Raw genomic sequence first — 13,162 nt, forward strand, 5'->3', positions numbered from 1 at the left:
TTTGAACTGTTTTATAAATATTAATATACAAACAAAATAACATATACAGACAAAAATAAAGAATTTAGTTAGTTTATTTAAGTAAAAAATGATCAAATCATTTACAGTATTTACAATATTCCGATTTTAACACGTAATTGATTTCGTTTCTTGACACAATTTGATCTCCTCTGTACAAAATTTAACTCGACATGCCGGAGACTTTAATTTGAGGAGAATGAAGTGAGATGGAAATACTTTCTCAAACAGCGTAATTATGAAATACCGTTTGATATGAAGATTGCGCCGAGGAGAAGAACAATAGGTGCCAGAAAGTATGGAAGACATAGAATTGGAGACATGGAAAGAGAAAGTGAAAAAGGGGGACAAAGGGTAGTTGGCTTGGATCGAGACGAATTCGGATTATTCTCGATTAATTAAATACCAACCAACAGCTGAAGCTTTCCTACACAAAGAAGGGCAAGAAAAGAAAAGAAAAGAGAAAATGTACAAAAGAGAGAGAAGGAGATTCCCTATCTGCTGAAAGGTTTCTAGTTAAAGACGAATTAATTAATTCCTGGCGATGTTGTAGAAAGGGACGCGAAAGAGAGGTTAGGGATTAAATTTGCCCGGCCGACTTTCTTTCACGCTTAATCCCGTCGCGTTACATATTGAACGTAGGAAGAATAAAAGGTGCAATGCAAACGAATTTAGAATTCAGCGAGGACCTTTTCTGAATGTATAATTCCGCGGTTAAAGCGGCGGCCCGTTTGTAACGCGGAATTTCCTGCACGCTTCGAAACGTGCCGCTATGTATATAACATTGAATTTCTAAATTGAAAATGACATAGACGTGTATGGAATTCGTACGAAGTATAGTACGACGTTTAAAAGTCCAAATGCAAGACGCGATGGTAATTATAGTAGTGTTTGTACATTATGTGGCAGCCATTTATCCGTACAGATATATTTCCACGAATTGACAGAGATTGTTTTGATGAATCGAGTTTTATTTTGGAACCAAAACAAGAAGTCAATTGTGGGGCCTCGAGAAACTAATGTACAAGCAGTTAGAACTTTTATTGTAACAATAAATTTACAGAAATTCGATAAATAAGAAAACAAAGCATTTTAGGACCATTTGACAGGTGAAATTAGAAGGCAAAGAAAGTGAGCCTCTTTTTGGCAACAGTTCGTAGGGAAAACAAGGATCGAGTGATGACGAGGGACGGAGGTGGAAGAGGGATTTCCCGAAATCGTGCGAGATTAATCCAGAGTGGCGTGCCGCAGGCGCAATTACAGGCACAAACAATGGCATCACGACAGCGTCATTGTCCTGCATACGATATAAAAAAGAAAGAGAGGAAAAAAGGGAAAAATGTAAGGTCCCTAGTTTGTAATCACACGCTACAGTTGTCTGAGCGCTCGAGTTTGAGGAATAATTTCAAATGGCGAACAAAAGGACTGGTTCGATATAGCGTAAAGAATCTAGCGAAATGCAAATTATGTAATATTTTAATATTGCCATTTGACATGACGTTACATCACTGAACAGTTAATAGCTAAATAAATAGCTACTAAAGAAATTCTAAGGTAAGAGGTTAACTACCCTTGATTGGGGTAGTGTTGAACGAATTTATTCGCGTATATGGCCACGAGTTATTTCCATCACTTCCTGGAACTGCTGGCTCGAGGCAGATAACCTATAATCCATATCGACGACGATCTAACTGCTTTAACTCATTGCGGTCGGAGCAGTATTTGACGTTTAATTTCAAGTAGTTCATAGTCAATAAGTTTTGAAACTTAATGACAAATAGCAAAAGTAGTGAGATCTAAAATTGGGTAATGAAACTCTTTAGTTTTGTCGTTCACCTTTTTACCCTTTCCTGTCCTCCTTTCCTTAACATTTTTGCTTCTATATCGGTCTTTGCGACTGCAAGAGAATTACTATTGAAAAGTTACTTTACAAATTAAAGTAAATGAAATTAAAAAAAGTTTCTGCTTTGCAGCCTGAATTTCCAAGGAAGTTTGCCAATAGAATGGTACTCTTGCATTCGACCGTGTTCCCGACCATGATGAAAGGAGGAAACTATTTTCTTTCTTCTTTTTAACAACCTAAAGTCCCTCTTTTTTACTTCCGGGCATGATAACGCTAATGACATTATATGCATGAGTACCAATGACATTTAATCCGATTAAACTTGTGATACATCGTAATACTCATTTGTTAGAATTTTATATACGATAACACGTGGAACAATTATTTCGCTATTACATTATGAAATAAATGAAACGGTGGTAATATATTCTGATATTTGACGATACTAAAAATATTTTCTGTAGAAGTTAGTAACTGTAAGATTTGTAGAAGTATACAAAGAAATGAGGGATGAATTAACGACGATAGTGTAGCTGATTTACTTCTTATAAAATATTGGTGATTGGCGTTATCCACTTATCGGTCTTATCGAGTTTACGCCAGATAGAATGTGCCTGGGAGGAACGATGCTGCCGCGGGCACTTGACTTTTTAATTACGTGTCATAAATTGGTCGACACGCTCGGCCCGTTTCAGGACACTCCATTTTCTGGGTGGCCGCAAGTTCGATCTACCACCTTCGTGCTTTGAGATAAGCTTCTCGCTGCTTCCACCATAAATTGTCTCGCTTGATAAATCGACCGGGCACCAGACTATCCTCCATGTGTATGTAATGCTTGGCAAAATAAAGACAACCGTGAAAAAGTTTTTCTCGGTAAACTTCTCGTATTTACGTCCATAATATATTCTGGGTCCATAACATTTGAATTTATGTATCGAATGCCTTTCTAGTCAAATAGTCGAATTATTATGAAATGTTTTATTATCTTGTAAATATAAAAGAGACATTTCTTAAAAACTATTCTTTTAGAAAGTAAAAATTTCCTTTGCAAGGCATGATATCAAAAAGCGCAAGTTGTGAATGGCTATATGGTACATCCGCTTCCGATATCTGCGGAGGAGCACTCGTAGCGGCGTGGCGGACGCCGATGATTCATGGCGTTTGTTCCGGGAAATAAGTAGCGCTCGACCACCACGAACAAGGCCGAACAGGGTAAAACGAGAGGGAAGGTGGCTGTGTGGTTACGAGAGGCACGTTGCACGATTGACAAATCCGAGAACTCATATGCAATAAATCGCGGCTGGAGCGGTTGTCGCTGTGAGTTTTTTGTATTTATGGCCGGTGAAGATGCAGCTAGTGGCATGAGCGAGGTCGCTAGGAGAGAGAAGGGGGATGAAGATAGGTAGCAGCGTCTGCGACGGCGTCAAGAGGAGGCAAGAAGGTTGCCAACTTTTTCTCATGCATCGATATGAATATAAATAACCGAGAGCCGGCCACATGGAGACGTAGCCTGCTTTCTTGCACCCTTCCCAATCTGTTTACTTCCTTCCTCCTACCTTTGGACGTGGCTCCTGGTGGAGTCGATAGGCTGTTAGGTGATTATAGAATTCTAGTTACATTATAAAATTCTTTTATAGTAGATTTTCTATTTCTCTGTGTTACTTTCAATTTTAATAATTTAATATTTTAATAAGATATTCTGATAAAATATCTTTCTTTAATATATTCAACGAGAGAATACGATGTCTTGTCGAAGCGTCGATATTTATTTTCTGTCTAACAAATAAGAAATTACTTCAGAAACATTTCAAGCGAAATTCTTCAAGAACGGTGATCGAACTCCGCGTATTCTTTGCATTGATAAATTTATTTCCTAAACTACCGAAGAATAATATAACGAGAGGAGAAGAATGCGTTAGCCGGCCGCTGCGCTGTAAATAATCACACCGAGGAAACAAACGTCTTGGTACTCGATGGAGGGTAACTCGACTAGGAGCCGTGAATCTTCGCTATTGCAACCAAGGATGAGGAAACCCTCTACCCTACGGCTTTCCTTAACGAATGCCACGCAGGTACGATTGTTTAACGCAGCGAGCGTGAGGAGTGAAGCTTTTAGTCAAGACGAATGAGACGACTAGCTCAGTCTCGGCACCAGCAGCAGGAAATTGCGTTTCATTGTAGCGAGACGGTGTTTGCTTCCAAGCTACGATACCTACAGCCACTGCTCGCTGTTCGTTCTCCTCCTAGTCTCTCTCTTCCTCTTGCCCTTCCACCTTTCATCCTCTTCGTCCTTCGTCGCTTGGAATAAGATACGAATGACAATTACACCAGAGCAGATATCAGGCCTTGCTTCGCCTAAAGCCTCGTTTGCAGGACCTTAAAATTCTCCCGGTTGCCCCGCAGAAAACTCATTTCCATTGTTTCTACACCAGGCCATCCTCTGTACTTCTCGCCAACTTGTCTCTCGAAACGTGCAAACAAATCGATGCGCTAAAACAAGCTTCGTATCGACGCGATTCGATGCTTCTTCTTCTTCTGTGATCTTGTCTTTTATGTAAGAGACACGGGATTTGTTACAAGGATTGAGGGTACTTCAGATCGCCTGGCTGTTCCGTTTGCAATTGTACACTTCCACTCAAGTGATTTTTATTTATTTAAGATCGCACAATTAAGGAATACAGTCGGAAGAATATTGTCTGAAGACAATTTCTGGCAATAAAGATGAAGATTTAGTGGTGTTTTGGTAAATTTTTAGTAGGTAGATTTTTAAGTTACTTGTTTCATTAGTCTTATGTAGGAAATGGTCTATGGAGGGTTTTTATACAAAAGATCTATAGTGGCAAGGATATAAGTAAGGAAATACTAATATAGTCTCATACTAAATTCAACGTAATTTAATTTATGATGTCGTGTAATTTTTGTAATTCTAAGACAAAAAGAAGGTTGGTATAAACGAAGTATAACGAGCGAAATGGTCGGAGACGTATTCATGGAAGAAAAAAGGGTAGAGTGGATAGTATAGCAGGAAGACAGACAGTATTATTGCTTTAATCGATCAGCTCGATAATTCTATTACCATTTGCGTTATTCAAATGGTATTTAATTTTCCGCAACGTTACCTTTATTTCCCGATTTACATTTCATTCGTTCGGAATTGTCTCGCTCCCCTCTTTCCCTCCACTTCCACCAACTATCCCATCCGTTCTTGGTGCCGGTACGAGTTCATTCTTTCTTTTTTCTTTCACTTTTTTTCGGGGTCATTTAAAAACTGCGGTCTTTCGCATCTGCATATCGTTAACCTTTTTACGGTACGCTCCTTGAAATTCGATTGCCCTCGCTTGAAATTGCATTATTGACATATTGAAATTCAGTTAACCGTGTTCTTAAAATTTGATTACAGGTGTACTGTAAAATGTTGCGGCCGCCAGTATTTCGAAAATTTTATGGATAACTATGATAATGCAACGTTTGAAAATGGGAAGAAGGATGAGGAACGAACATGTTGGGTAAGTAAAAACAAACTCTATTATTTATCATAATATATGTACAGTTCCTCTCAAAAATCTTAGGACATCTTCTATTTTCAACATAATTTTGAAATTTAGTACAAAGTGTGAATTTTAAATTGTTGATGTTTTGGTAGTGTATATTTTTTTTATTATACATCAATTCAATCAAATTGAATGAACTATTGCAATATAATTCATTTATAAGTTCATTCAATTCTGGGCTAAATAATGTAACAATTACCCTGAGTCCAATTGTGATGATATACTCCTCGTCAAAGAGATAGTCCAGGTGAGCTATCCTTAATTTCTCAATGACCCGTGTAAAGTTTTTCGTCTGTAACGTATAATATTAAAGCATTATGAGCTCAGAATATGCGATTCGTTGAAAATAATTAAAAATATTATGAGGTTTAGTGTGTAACAAAAAAATTGTTTTATTTTAAGAACGAAATGATAGCACATGTACAATAAGAAAATAATAATCAACATAAATTATAACTGACAATAATTACTTATCAAATATACATACTTATTTAATAATATTTAATAATAATCCCCCTTTATTTTCTATTACTTCCATTATACGATTTGATATCGATTTATATAATTTCTGGATATAATTTTGACTTAACGTACCCTATTCACGTACAATTGCATTTTTTAATTCTTGTACGTATTAATACTGCTTTCCATTCGCGTATACGCCGTGAACAAGTTTTGCCCAGCAATTTTCAATAATATTAAGGTCCAGAGAGCGTGCAGGCCACGGCAAAATAGATATATTATTTTTATTAAAACATGATTGGACCAATCTTGATGCGTGTACAGGTTTATTATCTTGTTGAAAGATGTAATCAGGTCCAGAAATGCGTTCTGCATGATTATTTATTTTTTCTCTGATTAAATTTATGTACCGGACACTATTCATTCTCCTATCGATGAACTTGATATTTGTCTTACCGAAATAACCGATGCCGGCCCAAACCATCACGCTGCCCCCTCTCATTTGTCGAATTGCTGACATTGTCTATTTTCTTGTGTCATGAAAATGATATTGGAACCCATCAAGACCATCCAAGTTAAGTCTTTTTTCGTCTGAAAATAGTACCCTTCTCCATTCCTTTATCCAATGCATTCTTTCTTTTACAAAGTGTAAACGTTCTACTTTATGTTTCGTTGTTTCTTTTTCAATTTTAGCCTCTTGATATTTTTGCAAGATAGTAGAACTCGTCGAACACTTGAAACACTGGCATTAACACTGCATTTCTCCATTATCTGCTTCGTTGTTAACTGCAAGTTGGAAGCTACACGCAAAATTGCTCGCTTATCACGATCGGATAACGATGACGGCCGACCAGTACTTTTCTTTTTGCCATAATCTTCGACATTTTTTAAGAAATGGTGCACTACTTTACGACTTCTTCTTATTACTTTCGATATTTTTACTACTGATAACTGTGGCTGTTTTAGTTCTAGAATTTGTTCTCTTTCAGACTCGTTTAATCTTTTTCCGCGTCCCATACTTACAAACTTATATAATATTGTACTGTAATCATTACTCGTTGATAGATGATGAACTACTGAGCAATTTCTAAATATATTAACAGAGTGTGCTATCATTTCGACCTTAGTTTGGAATAGTTTTTCTTTGTTGTATACAAACATCTACGACACTGTGACTTATTTCCAGCAAGCCGCATATCCTGAGCTCATAATGTTTTGATATTATACGTTACAGACGAGAAACTTTACACGTGTCATTGAGAAATTAAAGATAGCTCGCCTGGGCTATCTCTTTGACGAGGAGTGTAGACATCAAAAGTTTCTGCATCTAATTTGTAATTGAGTAGTTTTTGACATTTTTGTAAGTACATATGTAGTTCCAAAGGTTCATTTTCATTTTCATGAACATACGAGATAATTACTTAAGGAGAACTAAATAAAGGTTATTCTATACATGACCTTTAATTCATTGCATTTATTGGATTGCCTTGTTAAAAATATTTTATTGAAAAAGAATCCGAATTTCTTTATTTTCATTGGTTTCATACGGTGCTATTTTAAATTTACACAGCGCGACAGGATTTAATTTTCTAATGCAGCAACTGGAAGAAGCGAAGGAATATTTCATTTCCTATTCGCAGACGTTGATCTTGTTATATGTACGTATATTTGAAGGGAAATCTAATAAAATTAAGTTGCGAACTACTATCTTCAAATGTATACATACTGATATTAAGTTGAGGACCTCTGTGCCAACAGTTCCGAAGTCAATTACGATATTGGTCTGTCGTTTGCACAGACGCAAACTTTATCTACGGTTTGTCTAAACTTTCTATACGTTTTACATTGATGCTGTGTAACATATGCCGGCCTTACTTTACTCTTTTGAACTTCCTAGAAAATTTTCTCATAAATATATGGGTACAAGAATGTTGGCATAACACTTCTGAAGTTTCATATTCCTATTTATTTAAGAATTTCTTCCAATTTTGATGCACATACTTTTAAACGAATAATTTCTCCTCTTTTATTTTTATTTCGTTGACACAAATATTTAAAATACTTTTATTATACACCATGGAAATTCTTTTATTTTGTAGAACATTTACAACATAAAAACCGTTTCGCTCAGTACTTAATTTCTGGCCCATGTTACGTTCGTGCAATTTCGCCAGCTCCTTAAACGATAATTGAATGGAAAATTAATAAGATCCACAAGAGCTACGAAATCCTATAAGCCATCGTACAAAGTGGAGTATACCGTTATAAATGTGGAGTAGGCGCTTATGGCAGGAGTTAAGCGAAGAACTGTCTACGATTTCATGAAATTGCCGCGCTAAACGCGCCCGATTTAAGAAAAGAGATCTCAGAATCAGAAATTTTCGGTTGATCCGTCAGTACATTAACCAAAACACGAGTTTCGTGTAATTCGATTGTTAAATCAGTTGCGTGGTATCACATTCTATAAGATGAATAATATAATTTTCATACTAATGATACAATTTAGGAAAAATTGTGTATGTAAATTACATATGCATATGTAAACCTGGTATATGTAAATATATATATAAACTGCGTTTGAAGTGAGGAAAAATAAACAAATCAAGGAAATAACATCGATTCGACGGTAATTACGTGAAATGAGCGAAGTTCTGGTCTCGGTGCTATTGGTTTCTCATTAGTGGGCTTGTTTTACCTAGACCGTTTCTGCAGTTCAGGTGAAAAGTGCAAGGGAGCAAGAGTAATAAAAAAAAAAAAAAAATAAAAAGTGTTCGCGCCGAAGATTAATTTAATTAAAGCACCGTCGAAACTACGAATTTCCACCAGGTGGAAACAAAGGATTGGCAAGAAGGGAAAACAGCCGAGTAGTCTCCTGGCGCGGTCGAAAAACTTTCAAGTACAGGCTAAGAGAGGGAAAGAGAGGTAGGAGGAAGAGAGGAGAAGGAAAGAGTCGCTGAAAATTCTGGTACCTTGCCTTAGCTTATCCAATCACCATGGGCGATGTCGGTTTTCTCGCGGAGTACCTATCGGAAAGTTTCTTTAATCAAGTGTTTGATCAGTGCCCCCTTTTCCTTGTATTCATTGTCTTCGTTCGTTGGCAATCAGGCTTCATACCCTTTCATGCCCACCATTGCCCTTTCCTCAAGCATCTATTTTTATATTGATCACATCGCGTTACCACGCTATCATGTTTTGTGCTATTGTAAGTTCTTTCTGTATAGTTATGATTATCATTTTTTACAGTTTGTTAAAATAATTGCGTTTCTTAATATACGTATTTTTAATATCACGTTTGTTGTGGATAGATTAAAATGAGAGTCTTTGCTTAACGGAAAAACGTGTATTATACACACACATAATTTTTTAGAATGTAATATGAACTACATAAAATATTGTTCTTTGGTAATGTCATTTCTTTTCAATTTAAAAAGTGAACACAATTACGATTTCCAACTATTTTACAGTTAAATGAAAAATCGTTCTCTGTTTCTCATGGAAATGAAACAATGAAGCAAAGTTATTTGTAATTCAATGAATACAGAGAAACATTTATTGATATCCAAGACGAGAACTTCGATTTCCGAGAGAATTAATCAAAAAGAAGTGAGTCGATAGAGAGAAGAGAGAAAAGAGCCATAACATCGAGGTAGTCGATAAATTCACTAGAAGTTTAATTTCATTTTATAGGCGTGATACTTTAGCGAAAGCACCCACACTTTACACTAACAGCGTAGTGCTACCACCAGCAAAGGTGTTCGCCTTCCACCGTTCAGACAAGAATTATACATTACGCCGCCTTAAATCATGGCTTAAACGTTACCCAGTGTAATTATATCGTCGTTTTTAAAGATACCCTTAATACACCGCAATGTGTCCCATGATTCTCCATTAAATTTTCGAGTCGAGTATCTTCTTCCTATTTTTACTTCGGTCGCTTCAATATTTTTACAAGTATACAGGGTTATGAATAATTGTTATAAAGAATTCATTAGCCATCATAACGTTACACATACATCGACGAACATTTTTACACCATATAAGTTTCTCGTATGTAAGCCACCATATGAAACATTACCAATAGACAAAAAGTTTTCAATTCTATTTTCTAAGAAATATAATACAACAACGTAAAGCGGTTAGTCGAATAATTCCAGTGTGCAATACATAATGATTCCTGGTGGAAAGTGAGCAAAACGGGGCATAAGGAGAAGCAATAAAACGAGCGATGGAGCTTGTGAAATTATATCAACGGCCGTTCAAGCTGTCGAAGCGGGCCTCTCGCCTTATCGATAATGCGTCTGCAGAAGCAGCTCGGTCTTTGTAATAAATCGAGCTTGGGGACGCAGTTAGAGGGGATCAAACTGACGTCTCGGATACTAACTCTTTTTCTCTTTCTTTCTCCCTGGCGTGCTTGATATCGCTGGCATAAATCGATATAAATTTTCGAGGATTCCGAACCGGTCGATTCGCTAGGATATACAGACTCGTTTTTCAGAGTTTGCATCCGATATAGAGGAGGTTGCGTGCATTCACGCGCATTCTAGAGCGAGCATATGCGTTTTATGGCGGCTTAAACGAATGGTCAATCTTGCAAAGTGAATATTTTTCTGAGTTTGAATCGGTTCTAGCTTGTGGTGATCGTAAGGGAGTAACTGTCCCGGATAGCTTTAAAACGTATAGCAATTTATTTTACCGAGGGTTAACGATACTCTATCGATCTATGTGCTTCTTCTTTCGGTTTATTGGTTCGACTATATAACTTGCCGATTGAGAATCGTCATAAAATCCATATGATTAATATGAATCGATCGAAAGAAATATAAGTATGAGAACTGATATGACAATACAAACAGTCAAAAATTTTGTTAATTTGTAGCAATTCTAACTGGTGGATTCTTTTGTGCAATAATTTACTATGTAATTAATATTACAGACTTCTCTTTTATAATTCACAATATTACGTTTATAAATTACGATTTCTAAGGTAATCAGACAATTTCTAATGCGTAAAATTTGCTTTCGAAATTCCATTTGAATCCATTCGAAAATCCATTTAATCCAGATATAAAATTGTTATCTCAAAATACTAAAATCGTCTGTTCTAGAATCTTTTAAACCTCATCTATAATTAAACAAATCTCTACTTAAATCGAAGGGTTGCTACTTTTCAAACAGAATAAGTTTGCGTTGTGAACAAAGCAAAATGCACGATCTCCGTTACTCTTTGACTATTTTTCCGGTCGAAACGCGCGCTCTTACGATTCGTATCAGTTATGTACGGCACGATGCCGGGGCTTCTTCGTGCACGTGCACTACGTCATAATCGAATTTCGAAAACGCGTTGCCGCGCCGCTCTGCCCGTCCATTGCGGCTAACTTCGCCGCTTTTCACGCCAGGCTAGCCCAGTAATTCGATTTCCACGAATTATCACTCATTTCGCAAAAAGGATAAATGTAAACGTGAGCCGAATCAGCTTGGCTCGCTAGTACGCTTTCCCTTATCGCAAAGTCCCCACTCGTGACGTAACCTGTCGAAAATATTTGATTCTCCCCTGAGCTTTTCGCTTTACGAGTTTGTCGTGAAACGACGTTTATCGTTCTCTTTAAACCTTCGACTTTCTTATCTTGTGTTATCTACGATTTATTATCGTGATTTTATTTTATCGCGTTATCCATTTTTGTTTTTATTCAAATTAGACATTTTTTTTATTAGAAAGTAAAACAACAGTTGGAAAATTTGATAGTAGGAAAATTTAGTGATTGGTAAGTTTAATAGTTGGAAAATTTAATAATTGAAGAGTGAAGAAATTTGGTATTTTTAATAGTAATTTTTATTATCTTCAAGTTGTTTAAGGTTTGAAAAATACACAAAATTTAGACATTAAATACGAATATATTAAAATCTGTGATTTGTAGATACTTTGCTATTTAATTGTTTTAATATTGCAACGTAGTGAAAGCGATGGAAATATATATGTATATATAGGTATTATTTTCGTTTAAAGTATGAACTTTTCTTTGTTATAATATATGAATTGTAATCCAGACTGTTGCGTTATATGCAGTAACAGGTTAAATATCAAATTCGATATACATTCTATGAAGTACTTTATAAAGTTTATTCTACTATATCGTTATTTGCTATATGTTTAAAATTACATTCACTGGAAACATTCAAACACGTGGGTGTCATGTTTCCTGTGGTGATATTTCAACGTAATAAAAAATATTGTATTTTTATAGCTTGAATTTTTCGATATCGTTCATAAGTATATAACAGTTGTTTATTCATTGTGTTAGAAAAATGCATCCAACTTAACAAGGATTACTTGTCCAATACTTTTATTTTTACAATTAACATGAATTAAGATTTATGTACATGGGGATTTTATTTTTATGCTTTCTCGTTCTAATATAAATTTTTCTTTTCTATTCCAATATTACGATAAGATAACATCACTGTATGAATTTTTATCAGATCTTCTATTAATTTGCTTCCAAAGAGTTTCATTTTTTCTTTCCAATGAAATGATACTTTCTCTTAAAATGTTCTATTAAGGTATTATTCCTATCAACAAAATAGCCATAGACATTTCGTGTCCTACATCCGAGTGTGAAACAAAGAAAAAATTCTATCCTAAAAGATTGAAACTCTTGCACAACCCAATTTCAAGCGGTACAGAGGGATCGAACGAACGTTCGCGAAGGGATGATCTTTGAAATTGGTCACGAGGATCGGCGTCGAGCGAAGTCGCGCAGCTCGCAATCAATCTCGGTACAACCGTTGTTCTCGACGCCTCGTACGTTACGAAACGGGACAGCCACTGGTAGATTCATATTAAACGATATAAAGAAACAGGCTGGTGATTTATGCGCACAAATTGTCCTGTCACCATACTGTTCTTTCAGGACTTGAGGAAGCTGGTTCACGTAACACGGGGGCGCGTTAGTTCTTCTCTTTTTGTCGACATCTTATTGTCCTTCCTCGCGTTCTACAATATCTGCTGCATTAAATCCCGCTTTTTCGCCATACTGCAACGCAATATGGTGCTTCCGCTCTCTACCTTTCACGCCGTTTCCGTGAATCCTGTTCTATTTTCGATGTGCAGTGCTTCCTTTAACCCGATATAATTTGGTTTAGTGCTGTTTGGTCGATTTAAGGAGCGAGTTGATCGTAACTGTGTGTGATGGAGAGTAGTGTACGTTGAAGAACGTGAAGGAGGTACTTTTTTAGTTGGTTGATGTTTGCAGTGATTTGAGAATCTTAGTTTGGATTGAGATGTGGCGTT

General features: G+C 36.2%; 1 long non-coding RNA gene across 2 annotated transcripts in view; it reads right to left on the reverse strand.

Annotated features, from left to right (window-relative positions):
* The window catches only part of LOC132907038 (uncharacterized), an 87,128-nt gene that overhangs the window by 59,392 nt on the left and 14,574 nt on the right, over positions 1-13,162 (reverse strand). The window contains exon 1 of one of the 2 annotated variants that reach the window (XR_009658098.1): positions 6,726-6,736. The exons of the other annotated variant lie outside the window; for it this stretch is intronic. This is a non-coding gene — a long non-coding RNA (uncharacterized LOC132907038). Of the gene's footprint in view, positions 1-6,725; positions 6,737-13,162 lie in introns of those variants that run through there. 2 annotated transcript variants of the gene reach the window in all.

The sequence above is a fragment of the Bombus pascuorum genome, chromosome 5 (genome assembly GCF_905332965.1).
Source record: "Bombus pascuorum chromosome 5, iyBomPasc1.1, whole genome shotgun sequence".
Lineage (NCBI taxonomy): Eukaryota > Metazoa > Arthropoda > Insecta > Hymenoptera > Apidae > Bombus > Bombus pascuorum.